Source organism: Macaca thibetana, chromosome 7, assembly GCF_024542745.1.
Source record: "Macaca thibetana thibetana isolate TM-01 chromosome 7, ASM2454274v1, whole genome shotgun sequence".
NCBI classification, from domain to species: Eukaryota; Metazoa; Chordata; class Mammalia; order Primates; family Cercopithecidae; genus Macaca; species Macaca thibetana.
The window spans coordinates 76,756,249-76,772,373 of NC_065584.1; the positions used below are offsets into that span (position 1 = coordinate 76,756,249).

Below are 16,125 nucleotides of genomic sequence, written 5' to 3' on the forward strand. Positions count from 1 at the left end.
AGTTCAAATCAAACCAAAGGACTTTAGAATTAAAATTTAATTTACCAGTGTTTCCTATAGCTTTGTGTTAAGGAAGAAACAAATAAATGAAAGCTTACTAAGATGTGGAGGGACTAGCCTGAGCAATATGGCGAAACCCCATCTCAACAAAAAATACAAAAATTAGCCAGGCATGGTGGCACCTGCCTACAGTCCCAGCTACTTGGGAGGCTGAGAGGGGAGGATCACCTGAGCCTTGGGAGGTTGAGGCTGCAGCCAGCTGTGACTAGGTCACTGCACTCAGGTCTGGGGGAGACAGTGAGACCGTGTCTCAGGAAAAAAAAAAAAAAAAGATGCAGAGGAATTTGATTTTACAAAAACTGTATCTCTGACAAGTTGACTGGTAGACTGTAAGTGAATTTAAGTGCAGTATAGGGATTATGGAGACTGTTTCTGTAAAACAATTGCTCCATAATTTATATGCAATTAATTTGTTTCAACATTACAAAGTCTTTTACTCTAATGTTCATATTACCTAGGGATAAATTAATTACCATGTGAATTTTCCCCTAAAAATATACAAGAAAATAAGACTATAAAACTACACCTGGCCGGGCGCGGTGGCTCAAGCCTGTAATCCCAGCACTTTGGGAGGCCGAGACGGGCGGATCACGAGGTCAGGAGATCGAGACCATCCTGGCTAACATGGTGAAACCCCGCATCTACTAAAAAAAATACAAAAAACTAGCCGGGCGAGGTGGTGGGCGCCTGTAGTCCCAGCTACTCGGGAGGCTGAGGCAGGAGAATGGGGTGAACCAGGGTGGCAGAGCTTGCAGTGAGCTGAGATCCGGCCACTGTACTCCAGCCTGGGCAATAGAGCGAGACTCTGTCTCAAAAAAAAAAAATATCAAAACTACACCTATTGTATAAGACCTTCCTAATTAAATAAAGTGTTTCCTGAGTTAAAATTAAGTGTTTTTAAAAGCCACATTAGGGCCAGGCACAGTGGCTCACGCCTGTGATCTCAGCTCTTTGGGAGGCTGAGGTGGGCAGATCACCTGAGACCAGGAGTTTGAGACCAGCCTGGCCAACATGGCAGAACCTGTCTTTACTGAAAATGCAAAAATTAGCTGGGCATGGTGGCTCACACCTGTAATCCCAGGTACTTGAGAGGCTGAGACAGGAGAATTGCATGAACTTCGGAGGCGGAGGTTGCGTGAGCTGAGAGCACGCCACTGCACTCCAGCCTAGGAGACAGAGCGAGACTCCATCTCAAAAAAAGTAAAAAAAAAGTAAAAGCTACATTAAGGCTAGGCTCCATGGCTGTCATCTGTAATCCTAGTGCTTTGGGAGGCTGAGGTGGGAGGATGACTTGAGCCCAGGATGTCAAGGCTGCAGTGAGCTGAGATCATACCACTGCACTCCAGGCTAGGCAACAGAGCAAGACTGTCTCAAAAAACCAAATAAGCAAACGATAAAAGAAGAAAGCCTCTACATTTTAAAAAACAAAAACAAGTGAGTCATTAATGCTCCCAATGTTTGATGGTGGTCGTGAAAGACTTCCATTGCTATAATTTGGAAGGCAGTATTACTAACTCTTGGTAATACAATGTTCCAATGAGAGGTGACAGCAAGCTGGCAGCCCTTGCTCGCTCTCGGCATAGTGGACATGGACGAGGGGGCAGCTTGTCTCTCATTGGACAGTCTTATTTTAAAGTGTCCTTGTAAACCACACTGATAACAAGCTCTACCAGCTGATTGGCCTGCTCCATTTTCGGTCCTCTCTGAACCACCAAGGTTTGTTTGTCTGAGGGCCATGAGTAAGGCTGCGGCCTTTCTCTGATCTCGCTTTTCCTTTTGGGCCTGTTCTTCTTGGTCCCTATTATAGAACACCGAGGTTGCCAGGTTTAATAATGCCTCCATATTTTGTTCAGGGCCCAGGGCTAGCTTTTGGAGTCTTATTCTGATATCTGCAGCTGATTGGGTAATAAACTTATCCTTTAGAATCAACTGACCCTCGAGTGATTCAGGTGACAGGGAAGTATATTTTCTTAAGGCCTCCTATAGCTGCTGAAGGAAGGCAGAAGGATTTTCTTGCTTTCCCTGAGTTATGGTGGACATCACTGAATAATTCATGGGCTTTTTCTTAATTCTCCTTAGTCCTTCTAGAACACCGGTCAACTGATGTTTACAACTCCAGTCCCCGTGATCTGAGTCGAGGTCCCAGTGGGGATCCATACTGGGTATGGCCTGCTGACCGGTAGGGAATGTGTCCTTTTCTTTGGCTGTCATTCTATCATTTACTTGACTAAGAAACCCGGTATCTCCAAACTCTCAGGCTGCAGCTAAAGCCGCATTCTTTTCATTAAAGGCCAAGGTTTGATCTAACAATAGCATGACATCTCTCCAAGCGAGATCGAAGGTTTGCCCTAGACCCTGTAGGACATCTATGTACCTATCAGGATCATCTGAAAACTTCCCCAGGTCTGCCTTGATCTGTTTTACATCAGAGAGGGAGAAGGGGACATGTACCCAGGTTGGGTCAAATTCTCCTCTCCCTAGAGCTTGAAGGGGACATAACCAATAGCCCAGGGGGTTTGTGGGCGTTTGGAGATTTCTTTGCTTATTTCCTTATGAGCAGGGGAGATAGAGGATTATCATTAATAGGAAGGGGAGCTATAGGGAGGCTAGGCTATGGGGGTAAGCTGAGAGGTCCTCCTGTGGGATGTAAATTGTAAGCTTTCCATAGTTGTGTATTCTCCTTCAACAAAAAGAAAGCTTGGACATAAGGTGTTTCACTCCATTTGCCTTCCCTCTTACAGAAAAGGTCAAGCTGCAGGATAGTATTGTAATTTTTACTTCCCTCAGGTGGCCCTTTTTCCCCATCAGAGAGAGAATATTGGGGCCAGGCCGTAGTGCAGAAAAAATGAGCCACCTCTTTTTCAGGGTTTGTGGGTCAAATTGGTCCCAATGGCTTAGGATGCATTTCAAGGGTAAGCCTGCTGATGCCTGAGTGTTTCCCATCTGAAAGACAAAACTGCCCACAGTTTTGGTTTGTTTTGTTTCTCCTCCTGCCCAAGAACCCACAACGGTCCCTGGACCCTGCTGATTGGAATAGTTGCGCTCACCAACGCAGCAGCAGAAACAATCCCTGCCCAAGAACCCGCAACGGTCCTTGGACCCTGCTGATCGGAATAGTTGAGTGTTGCTCTCAAAGGCGGCATGTCTGGAGTTGTTCGTTCCTCCTGGTGGGTTCGTGGTCTCGCTGGCTTTAGGAGCGAAGCTGCAGACCTTCGCAGTGAGTGTTACAGCTCTCAAAGATGGCGCATCCAGAGTTGTAACACTCACAGTGAAGGTCTGCAGCTTCACTCCTGAAGCCAGCGAGACCACGAACCCACCAGAAGGAAGAAACTCCAAACACGTCCGAACAGCAGAAGGAACAAACTCTGGACACACCATCTTTAAGAACTGTAACACTCACTTCGAGGGTCTGCGGCTTCATTCTTGAAGTCAGTGAGACCAAGAACCCACCAATTCCAGACACACTAATACCACCCAACTCACCAACTCAGGAGCAGAGGATAATAACAATAGGAAGTGCTTACAGTGCTTATTAGGTGCCAGGCATTGTTTTGAATGCTTTAACTATACCCATTTAATCCCCCTCATAGCTCTGTGAGTCAGAGACTTTTGATCTCCACTTTACAGATGTGAAAATTTAATTACTTGCCAAAGGTCACTCAGTGAAATGGTTGAGGAAGATCCAGTTTCATTTAGTGCATGGCTTTCAAGTCCGTGCTCACCCAAAGCTCATTACCTCTGGGTTTGCTTCAAGACTAGTTAAAGTTAATTCAGTAATGGCTGTAACAAGACCATGGATGTACAGTTTCACTCCCCATTCGCTGGTTTAAATCCAGCCTGTTGTACCCTCTACATAAAAGCTTTCAATGGCTAATATGCATGTTTTGGTAGCTTAGATCTTGACCCTGGAGCACACCACAAAAGGTACAATTCTAACAGATTATTTACTTGTAGTTGATCTCAACAGAGTCAAAGAAGTGGCTCAATCAGATAATGTGAAAATTTAGGACAATAAAGTTTAAATTACTATATTCACTATAGTGTGTTTCACATTTGTGATTAGAGCTAATAATACTTCCAAAACAAAATTCTTAAGTCTGATTTTCTCTTTTAGAAAGTTGAGCTAATCACTCTTTCCACTTGCAATAAATAAAACATACCAGGCAAATGTTATCCAAGCCACGTTTACAGAAGTGTGTCTGAACTTGGTACCATCCTCATTCAGATCAGTTGTCGGAGTAGAACACAGAGACTTTTTAGGTGGCCTGCTTGGTTGTCCTTAGTCCAGAAGCACTTTATGCTATTTTGAATTTCACAATAAAGTGTAGCAACATGTTACAGCTCTTGCTAAAAATGAATTTTGCTTTGTTTTGTTTTGAGACGGGGTCTCCCTCTGTCACCCAGGCCACAGTACAGTGGTGTGATCATAGCTCACTACACCATGGAACTCTTGGACTCAAGATCCTCTCATGTCAGCCTTCTGAGTAGCTAGGCCTACAGGCATATGCCAGCCCACCTGGCTAATTTTTTCTTATTTTTTGTAGAGACAGGAGTCTCACTATGTTGCCCAGGCTGGTCTTGAGCTCCTGGGATCAAGCAATCCTCCCACCTTGGCCTCCCAAAGTGCTGGGATTACAGGCATGAGCCATTGCATCCAGCTAAAAATGTAAATAAATTTAAATTGTCAGACAAGAGCCTGCCTGACTGTTGCCCAGAGGATATACATACTTAAATTTACACTTCTATATCTCACCATCTTTGGACTAGTAAAAAATGTCATAACGACTTTAATAGCGGTCGGATGAAAATATTTCAAAAGCAGGGCTAGAATATATTATTACTTAAGGAGAAAGAGCAGGCAATTTAAAATTTAAAAATGCAAGAGTGAAGAGAAGCAAAGAAAGTAGTGGTGATGGCAGCAGAGTGCTTCTGGGATCTTCCTGAATCTCCTCACAAAAACAGTGAAAACAACTAGGATAGCAAAAGAAAACATCTACAGACAACATCTCTACCAAAAACTACATGAAAAAATGTCCCCTGGAACTCTAGGACGCTAATTAATTGATGGGGCCAAACTAAGGCAGCAACAAGAACAGGGGGAGGGTAGGGAGAGGTCAGGGTGGGAAGGGTGTGTCTGTGTGTGTGTGTCTGTGTGTGTGTGTGTGTGCGTGTCTGTGTGTGTGTGTGCAAGGCAAGGCATGTCCTGGCAGAAGTGGAGGTTAGAAAAAGAGGATTTGGCTGGGCACGGTGGCTCACACCTGTAATCCCAGCACTTTGGGAGGCTGAGGCAGGCGGATCACAAGGTCAAGAGATGGAGACCATCCTGGCCAAGTGGTGAAGCCCTGTCTCTATTAAAAATACAAAAAATTAGCCAGGCAGAGTGGCACGCGCCTGCAGCCCCAGCTACTTGGGAGGCTGAGGCAGGAGAATCACTTGAACCCAGGAGGTGGAGGTTGCAGCGAGCCGAGATCGCGCCACTGTACTCCAGCCTGGCAACAGAGCAAGACTCCACTTAAAAAAAAAAAAAAAGAAAAGAAAAGAAAAAGAGGACTTGAGAGCATCACAAGAACCAAGAAACCCAGAAATCACTTAAGTCATCACCTAAAAAAGGAGCCCCACTAGAAGTGAGTATGAAACTAAGAATCATAGTGGGAAATGGAAGACTGGTAGGGTCCCTGTTGCAGGGAATGACCCTAAAGCTCCCAGAAACACCTAGTAGAATTTCCTTTGCAGGACAGGCCCTGTACAGAGCAAGGTAGAATACAGTATGTATGTTAATAGCTAGCTAGCTAAAGCTGACAATAATAGCTAGGTCAGTCTAATCAAATTTAGTAACATACTAAAATTCAGATAACTAGACATTATGTGCCACCTGGTGTAACGCCACAGGAAGTATGCTGTATCCCCAAATAAGCATTTTTGCCAAGAAAATAAAAAATAAAAACTTAATAAAAAATATAGGCCAGGTATGGTGGCTCACGCCTGTAATCCCAGCACTTTGGGAGGCCAAGGCGGAAAGATTGCTTGAGTTCAGGAATTTGAGGCCAGCCTGAGTAAGAGCCCATCTCTATCAAAAGTTTTAGATTATTAGTTTTTTTCTTTTTATTTATTTATTGTTTGGTTATCTATTGCTACTGAACAAATGATTTATTTTTTCTTTTTGTTACTAATTAATTCATGATGCAACAGTATATTCGAATATTTTTAAAAAATAAAAATAGAAAATATGGAGGAGGAAATAATATATTAAATGATAATATAAGATTGTAATTATCCAAATGTGGGAAATTCTCCAGGATAAATAATCTAGTCTCTTCAATAAATAAATGGCATGACAATGAGGGGGGGTCATAGAAAGGCACATTAAAAAAGAAAAAAAGACCTAAAGACATAACAACCAAATGAAATGTATAGATTTTGTTTGGATCCTGATTTGAAATTACCATCTTTTTTTAAAAAAAATTGTTTTTTGAGATATTGGGGGAAATCAAATATGGACTGAGGATTAGATTATATAAAGGAATTACTGGCTGGGTGTGGTTGCTCACACCTGTAATCCTAGCACTTTGGGAGGCTGAGGTGGGTGGATCACGAGGTCAGGAGATCAAGACCATCCTGGCCAACATGGTGAAACCCTGTCCCTACTAAAAATACAAAAATTAGCTGGGTGTGGCGGCACATGCCTGTAATCCCAGCTACTCGGGAGGCTGACACAGGAGAACTCCTTGAACCTGGGAGGCGGAGGTTGCAGTGAGCCGAGATCCTGCCACTGCACTCCAGCCTGGTGACAGAGCTAGACTCCATCTCAAAAAAAAAAAAAAAAGGAATTACCATTAATTTTGTAGGTGTGATAATGGTATGGTGTTTTGTTAAAAAAAAAAAGAGAAGCAAAAACGCCTAATCTGTTAAAGATACTTGGAGAACTATGTACCAATGAAATATTATAATGTCTGGTATTTACATTAAACATTTCTTCACACAGAAAAAAAGTAGATGAAATAAGATGACAAAATCGTGCAATGGGAGTTCATTAGATTTTTGTTGTTTTTCCATAATTGAAGTTCTTCAAAATAAAAAGTTAAGTGGGGCCGGCCACGGTGGCCTGTAATTACAATTACGCCTGTAATTCCAGCACTTTGGGAGGCCAAGGCAGGCGGATTACCTGAGGTTGGGAGTTCAAGACTAGCCTGGCCAAGTGGTGAAATGCTGTGTCTACTAAAAATGCAAAAAGAAAAAAAAACAAAAAAAAATTAGCTGGGCATGGTGGCGGGCGCCTGTAATCCCAGCTACTTGGGAGACTTAGACAGGCGAATCGCTCGGACCCGGGAGGCGGAGGTTGCAGTGCACCATACCATTATCACACCACTGCACTCCAGAGCAAGACTCCGTCTAAAAAAAAAAAAAAAAAAGTTAAGTACAAAACTTCTAGGCACAGGTGTAGTGGCTTACGCCTGTAATCCCAGCACTTTGGGAGGCTGAGGCAAGAGGATTCCTTGAGGCCAGGAGTTCAAGATCAGCCTGAGCAATGTAGTAAGACTTTGTTTCCCCCCCACAAAAAAAAACTAGGCACAACATTATATAACACAATTTAAAATATCCAATTGTTATAAAACTATAAAAACTATAAAACAAAAGAAGCAAAGAGCAGTAGGAGTTATTTTAAATGCCTAAAAAGAATTATTCAGTCTTTTTTTGTTGTTGAGATAATTGTCATGTACTTTCTATTAACAGAAAGCCAAAACTAAAGGTTACCATCATTTAAAAATATGTTGTTATAAAAAATATGTTTTTGAGACTTTTTGCCAATTTAACATATTCTCCAAAGGAACACTGTCTTTAGCATAGATTTACTGGGCCAGGTGTCCATGTTTGGTGTCCTTCTTTGGAACACTCACCCTGCTGCTTCAATGACAGACAAACCAAGCCTGTTAAATTATTACCTAGCAAACTTTTGGCAATTTCCCAGTCAGTCACATTTTCCAGTCATTTTGCTCTTACGTTTACAGACCTGGTTGTTCATTTTTAGCCAATGTCCAGGAGGGACTTGGCTCCAGGCAATCTTTTTTTTTCCTTTTCAATTTTGACATCTCTATGAGTTAGCTATTAAACAATATTATCACAGCCTATTTTTTTCTTTTCTTTTTTTTTTTTTTTTGAGACGGAGTCTCACGCTGTTGCCCAGGCTGGAGTGCAGTGGCGCGATCTCGGCTCACTGCAAGCTCCGCCTCCCGGGTTCCCGCCATTCTCCTGCCTCAGCCTCCTGAGTAGCTGGGACTACAGGCGCCCGCCACCGCGCCCGGCTAATTTTTTGTATTTTTAGTAGAGACGGGGTTTCACTGTGGTCTCGATCTCCTGACCTTGTGATCCGCCTGCCTCGGCCTCCCAAAGTGCTGGGATTACAGGCTTGAGCCACCGCGCCCGGCTCACAGCCTATTTTTTTCTTACTCATATTACCCAGGAGACAATTCCAGAATGAACTTGGACTAAAATTTTATACAGCATGCTGAGTATCCTAAAGGTTTGGTATCTATTTTCTATAATCTGTGAAGGTTCTTTTCCTTACAATATTTATCCAAAGGGTTCAAGTGCCCTGCCTATGTTTCTACAATTTTCTTAGCCAAAGCCAATCACTATAATGAGAAGTAGATCTTATTTGGCAGGTTAAAGTATGGTGCAGGTCAAAGCTGCCTCCTTTCTGTACCACGTGCATTAAACATTTTGCTTCTTTGGTTTCTGAACACATCAGCTCTTCTTAAAGATCTTTCTCTGGGGTCTAATACTTTGCTCTCTCTGCTTACAAATGTAAACACTATGCCAGGTGCAGTGGCTCACACCTGTAATCCCAGTACTTTGGGAGGCTGAGGCATGTGTATCATGAGGTCAGGAGTTTAAGACCAGCCTGGCTAGCATGGTAAAATCCTGTCTCTACTAAAAATACAAAAATTAGCTGGGCATGGTGGCGTACGCCTGTAGTCCCAGCTACTCAGGAAGCTGAGGCAGGAGAATTGCTTGAACCCAGGAGGCAGAGATGCAGTGAGCCAAGATCACACCACTGCACTCCAGCCTGGGTGACAGAGCGAGACTCTGTCTGAAAAAAAAAAAAATTAAACACTATGTAATTTCCCTGAGTGACTGGATCACCTCAAAACTATCTAAAAATAATTTCAAACACATAAATGATTTGAGAACCAGAGATAGTAATATTGAACCCATTGATAGGATGGCAGTAGGCAGAACTGTGCAGGGAGACTTTCCAGTTTCCAAATACACATATACACTCAGAGCGAGAACAACTTTTTTTTTATTTTTTCATTTTTTATTTGATATGGAGTTTCGCTCTTGTTGCCCAGGCTGGAGTGCAATGGGGCGATCTCGCTACAATCTCCACCTCCCGAGTTCAAGTGAGTCTCCTGCCTCAGCCTCCTGAGTAGCTGGGATTACAGGCATGCGCCACCACGCCTGGCTAATCTTTGTATTATTAGTAGAGATAGGGTTTCTCCATGTTGGTCAGGCTGGTCTCGCACTCCCAACCTCAGGTGATCCACCCGCGTTGGCCTCCCAAAGTGCTGGGAGTACAGGCGTGAGCCACCGCGCCCAGCCAGAGCGAGAACTTCTACTAAGGACTTACTGAAGTGATCAAGAGCTCTTCAGCTTTCTTTCTTCACTGTGGAGATAAGAATACTTGTTATAGCCTTTGCAGATGATGCAAAAAGATGACTAGTGTTTGTGAATTGATTTGAACTCTTTGGTAGAAGGATGCCAGGTACCTAGACAGCAAGATATAAAACTGTACAAGGCTGGGCATGGTGGCTCACGCCTGTAATCCCAGCACTTAGGGAGGCTGAGGTGGGCGGATCACAAGGTCAGGAGTTCAAGACCAGCCTGGCCAAGATGGTGAAACCCTGTCTCTACTAAAAATACAAAAATTAGCCAGGCATGGTGGTGCATGCCTATAGTCCCAGCTACTTGGGAGGCTGAGGTAGGAGAATCGCTTGAGCCCAGGAGGTGGAGGTTGCAGTGAGCCGAGATTGCACCACTGCACCCCAAATTGGGCAACAACAGAGTGAGACTTTGTCTCAAAAAAAAAAAAAAAAAAAAAGCAAAACTGTACATTCTGGGTGAGTAATTACAGGGAGCTATACAGTCCTTAGAGGCAGGGTCAACACTCTTTGAACATCAAGTATTGTAGTAACTGGTAAGAAGACATCTGAGTTTTATCTACTCCTGATTTATTTAAAAGCCTGGAATTCCTTAACCTATCTTTGTTGACATTAACACATGTAGACAAAATATGACAAGTCCCTCTCTGGTTCAAAATAGAATAAGCACACAGTGTCTAAGATTAGATGCCCTATTTAGGAAGTTTCAAAGGTGACGCCTGCTACCACACCTGGCTAATTTTTTGTATTTTTAGTAGAGATGGGGTTCCACCATGTTGGCCAGGCTGGTCTCGAACTCCTGACCTCAGGTGATCTGCCTGCTTCGGCCTCCCAAAGTGCTGGGATTACAGGCGTGAGCCACTGCGCCCAGCTCTTTTTCCTTTTTTTGGCGGGGGGACAAGGTCCCGCTCTGTCATCCAGGCTGGGCACCCAGTGGTGTGATCATAGCTCACTGCAGACTCAACCTCCCGGGCTCAAGTAGCTGGGACTACAGGCACCTGCCATCATTCCCAGTTAATTGTTTTATTTTTTGTAGAGACGGGGTCTCCCCATGTTGCACAGGCTGGCAAATAGGCATTGTTGAAGATTATCAGCAATAGATTGAAACTGGGAGAACTTATGGGCATGGAGGAGGCATGAACGGGACTGATGAAAGGACAGAACAAATAGGAAGTTTCAAAGGTGAGCTTTAAGAGAGGAAATGACTCAGCCACAGTTTAGGGTGATAGTTCCAGTTAGGTGAGTTGTAGGTGATAATGTGGCTTGGGTGAGCTCATTATCTATGGAGGACAAGATTCTAGAAGCTCGCTCCGAGTGTCATCAGGAATCATGAACCAAAGCACAACATTACACAATATTTTTCCAATAGAGGAGGAAATACTGGCATTCTTTACTTTTAAAACTCAGGGCAGTTCTGGTTATTGAAGCTTAAGAGACAACTGGTATAATGACAGTAACAACTAATAAAAATGATTGACATGAAGAAAAAATATTCGTATTAGTCTAGTCTAAATTTGACTTATTCATCAAACATTTGAAGATCCACCCTTTCCCAGACTCTTGGGGTACAGTTTTGAAAGAGAGGGGTGTAGGTCCTTCCCTTCTACGAGGCTGCAATCCTGCAGATAAATGACTTTACGGTCTAGGAAGGATGAAGTCAAAGACTGCTGTATTAGTCCATTTTCATACTGCTATAAAGAACTTCCCTGAGACTGGGTAATTTATAAAGGAAAGAGGTTTAATGGACTCACAGTTCTGCATGGCTAGGGAGGCCTCAGGAAACTTACAATCACAGCAGAAGGGGAAGCAAGTACATCCTACATGAAGGGCAGGAGAGAGGAGAAAGTGAAGGGAGAAGAGCCCTTTATAAAACCATCAGATCTCCTGAGAACTCACTGTCACGAGAACAGCATGATCCAATCACCTCCCTCCCTTGACACGTGGGGATTACAATTGGAGATGAGATTTGGGTTTGAACACAGAGCCGAACCATATCAATTGGATTATTGATATTTACAAAACCATGATTAAAATGAACGTAGACACATTCCATTGTAATTCTTTAAATAGGCAGCACACTTGAAGTTTCAAGAAAGGTAGTTTCAAGACAGATCAGGACAAAATATTGAGGAAGCCAGAGTGGCTGGTGCTAAGTAATTTGCCTAAAATTAGACGAGAAACTCTGTGAAGGCAGAGATTACGTGTCTGGGTCATAGTGGATCAGCAGGGAGCAGTAGAGCACCTGAAAAGTCGTAGCCAATCAATACTTCTTAAAAAATAAAAAAAATGGGCTGGGCTCAGTGGCTCATGCCTGTAATCTTAGCACTTTGGGATGCCAAGGAAGGAGGACTGCTTGAGGCCAGGAGTTGGAGACCAACCCTGGCAACATAGTGAGACTCCCATCTCTACAAAAAATTAAAAACAAAAAATAGCCTGGAGTGGTGGTGTGTACAGGTAGTCTTAGCTACTCGGGAGGTTGAGATGGGAGGAAAGATTGAGTCCAGGAGTTCAAGATCAGCCTGGGCAACACAGTGAGACTCCCTCTCTACAAAAAATAGAAAGGAATAAAACAAAAATTGAGTACTCATTATGTGTAAGTATTGCTTTTGGAGTGTTTAGTATGAGTGTTACTGATCAGTACACAGATGGTGTAAATACAGTGTAATAAGTATTAAAGAGATAAGGCCCTGTGCAGTGGCTCACACCTGTAACCCCAGCACTTTGCTAGGAGTTCAGGACCAGCCTGGGCAACATGGCAAAATCCCATCTCTACAAAAAATACAAAAGTATTTGCTGGGCATGGTGGCACATACCTGTGGTCCCAGCTACTTAGGAGGCTGAGGTGGGAGGATCGCTTGAGCCGGGGAGGCTGAAGCTGGAGTGAGCCAAGATCGTGCCACTGCACTTCAGCCTGGGTGACAGAGTGAGACCCAGTCTCAAAAAAGAAAAAAAAAAAAAAGATTAAAGAAAAAAAGAGATAAGCATAGGAGGGAGGCTACTAGAATAGAATAGTGATTCTAAAGAATTCAGGGATATGGAGGCTTCTTGGACAAAGTAACACTTGAGCTGAGTTTTTTTGGGGGGAGGGTTTTGTTTATCTTAAGACAGGGTTTTGCTCTGTTGCCCAGACTGGAGTGCACTGGCGCAATGATGCAATCAATTATGGCTCACTGCAGCCTGGACCTCCTGGGTTCGGGTGATTCTCCCATCTCAGCCTCCAGAGTAGCTGAGACTACAGACTCACGTGGCCACTCTGGCTAATTTTTGTATTTTTAGTAGGGTTGGGGTTTTGCCATGTTGCCCAGGTTGGTCTCGAATTCCTGGGGCTCAAGCCATCCTCCCACCTCCGTCCCCGAAAGTGTTGGGATTACAGATGTGAGACATTGTGCCCGATCTGAGCTGAGTTTTGAAGATAGTCAATGGGGCACAGTATGTGTTAAATCACTGTGGAATGAAATAGCATTATACATTTGAGGAACCAAAAACAGTGCAGTTTGGCTGAAGAGAAGAATGAGGTGGCATGATGGTGTTACGGTAGATTAGGTTATAGGGTGGATCTAGATCTATTTATATGCTATGTTAAAATTTCGGCTTTATTCTAAATTTAGAAATCACTCAACTATGTTAAACAGAGGAATGACAGAATCTTATCTTCATTTTAGGAAGACCAATCAGGCAGCAGTGATAGTGCAAAGTGGGGGTAGAACGGAGGTGGGAAGGTTTAAACTAAGTATAGAGAGATAATAGAATCCATAGGAAAGATATCACTGAGAAAGAAATTGGATTGTGGGGGCTGAGTGAAGGGTGCTAGAATGACTGCTAGGCTTCAAGTTTGGATGTAATGTCACTTAATAAGGTAGATAATAGAAGTAGAGGTTTTGTTTTTGTTTTGAGGGTAGGTGAGGAGGCAAAAAGGATAATAAGTCCAGTCTTTCCTTAAGCTCAAGGTACCAATGGGACACATAAGTGTGCATGTTAGTCTTCTTTTGATGCTATCATCAGGTCACCCACTCTCACAGATGGTTTTCTTTGTTGTTGTTGTTGTTTTTGGAATGGAATCTCACTCTCTCTTTTGCCCAGGCCGGAGTTTAGTGGCATGATCTCGGCTCACTGCCACCTCTGCCTCTGGAGTAGCTGGGATTACAGGCAAGTGCCACCACACCCAGCTAAGTTTTGTATTTTTTTGGTAGAGACAGGGTTTTGCCACGTGGGCCAGGCTCGTCTCCAACTCCCGAGCTCAAGTGATCTGCCCGCTTCGGCCTCCCAAAAGTGCTGGGATTATAGGTGTGAGCCACCGCACCCGGCCACAAATGTCTCTGTGTGTGTGTGTGTGTGTGTGTGTATATATGTCTTTGAGGCAGCATAATCTTTCCAAGCTTTTTATGTGCTATGAGGCCCCCTAAAAAGGAATCGGATGAATAAACAGGTTGTATGTTGGTAACTATAAGATAAATAGTACTTTAATAATTTGAAGAAATATGAAATCTTAACACTTTGTGAAGCCAACGGGGGTGGACCACTTGAGCCCAGTAATTGGAGACTAGCCTGGACATCATGACAAAACCCCGTCTCTACAAAAAATACAAAAATTAGCTGGGCGTGGTGGATGCACGCCTGTAGTCCCAGCTACTCAGGAGGCTAAAGTGGGAGGACCACCTGAGCCAGGGAGCTCCAGGTTGCAATAAGCAGAGATTACACCACTGCATTCCAGCCCGGGCAACAGAGTGAGACCCCGTCTCAAAAAAAAATAAATAAAATAATAATTTGAAGAAATAGTCCCTAGCATTATAGTACTACGATCTAATATCTCATTTCATATATAAATAAAACATGGCAGCATGAGTAACAAGTCCAATCTGCTTTCCATTATACTGTAATAACAGTAAAGCAGACATGATAAAATAAGATGAATTACTTTATCTCTTTGAAATTATTTCCTGATTGGTTGGTAGTGCATACTCCATAGTACAAGTTTTATTGGCTTTTGCAACAAAGAAAAAAATTTTAAAAAGTAACAGATCTTAAATGCAATTTTCCTGTATCGCTATTAATATAATTACCGAACCTAATTTCCTTATGTTGCTAATTATTTTTGTCTTATTTTTCAAATAAATGCTTCTTAGCTATATTAATTTTTAGAAACATTCTAGTGCATTAGGATATTTTCTAGGAAACTAAGCACATAAAAATACCCACGATTGTACTTAAAATATTAGCCTTGTCTCTTATGCGTATATTACATTCACTCAAACTTTTAAAAAAAATTTTCCGACACGGAGTCTCGCTTTGTCGCCAGACTGGAGTGCAGTGATGCGATCTCGGCTCTCTGCAACCTCAGCCTCCTGGGCTCAAGCAATTCTCGTGCCTCAGCCTCCTCAGGAGCTGGGACTACAGGCGTGCGCCACCACGCCCGGTTAATTTTTGTATTTTTAATAGAAATGCGGTTTCACAATGTTGGCCAAGCTAGTCTCGAACTCCTGGCCTCAAGTGATCGCCCACCTCGGCCTCCCAAAGTGCTGGGATTACAGGCTTGAGCAGCCGCGTCCGGCCATATTCACTTAAACATTTAATGACCCAGGAGAACATCCATCTAGGATTTTAAGTTGTACTCACAATGCTTTTATTTTCTGTTTCGATCAAAATAGTCTATTGATGACAATATTTGTGAGCCCATTCATTTCTAAGATATCAAATTGTTAGTCTAGCCAGTCTCCTTCAAACTTTTCTCCCTCTACCTACCATCGTCAAGATCTAAAGGAATTCACTACCTCTTCTTCTCCCAAGAAAAAAAAAAATCGCTCCTCCCCCTCTCCCAACCCCCCGAAACACAACCCATTCCAGAAAAGGAAAGAAGAGGGGACGCAAAGTGGAATAAGTTACGACGCGCGACCCAGCGCACAGAAACGGTACCAAAGCCCAGGCTCGAGACGGAGAGGAGGAATCAGTAACCACAGCCGGAGGATCTTGGCTATTTGCCAGAAGAGAACTGACTGGTGCTAAGAAACCAGAGACAGAGCCAGTGACAGGAAGGGAAAAAGGGCCCACCCTTGGGACTGCCTGAAACACCCAAAGAATGAAATAGAAACGTCAGGAATCCGAGACGGGCTGCGGTCGGCCAGAGCGACCAGCCAGGTTAATAACAAGCTCCGAAGCCCGGCACACGGGTGAGAGACCCTTGGGAAAGAAACTGCGCCTGGGGACGGCCTGCTCGAAGGAAACTGATAACCAGGAAGCCTACGGCCGCCTCGCTTCCAAAAGCCAAAGTCGGAGCCCCGGCGCCCCGTAGCTGCCGGCAGACACCGCATCGGGTCAATACGCCGGCCTAGAGGCGGAGCCCGAGCTCTTTCCCCGCCCTCTAACGGCGACCCGGGTTGCGTTCTCAGTGCGCCGGCGTAGGGTGAGGCCG

General features: G+C 43.7%; 1 protein-coding gene across 2 annotated transcripts in view; it reads right to left on the bottom strand.

Moving 5' to 3' along the window:
* AP4S1 (adaptor related protein complex 4 subunit sigma 1) overlaps positions 1-16,125 on the bottom strand; it is a 75,449-nt gene that overhangs the window by 58,201 nt on the left and 1,123 nt on the right. The gene's annotated exons all lie outside the window — the stretch shown is intronic.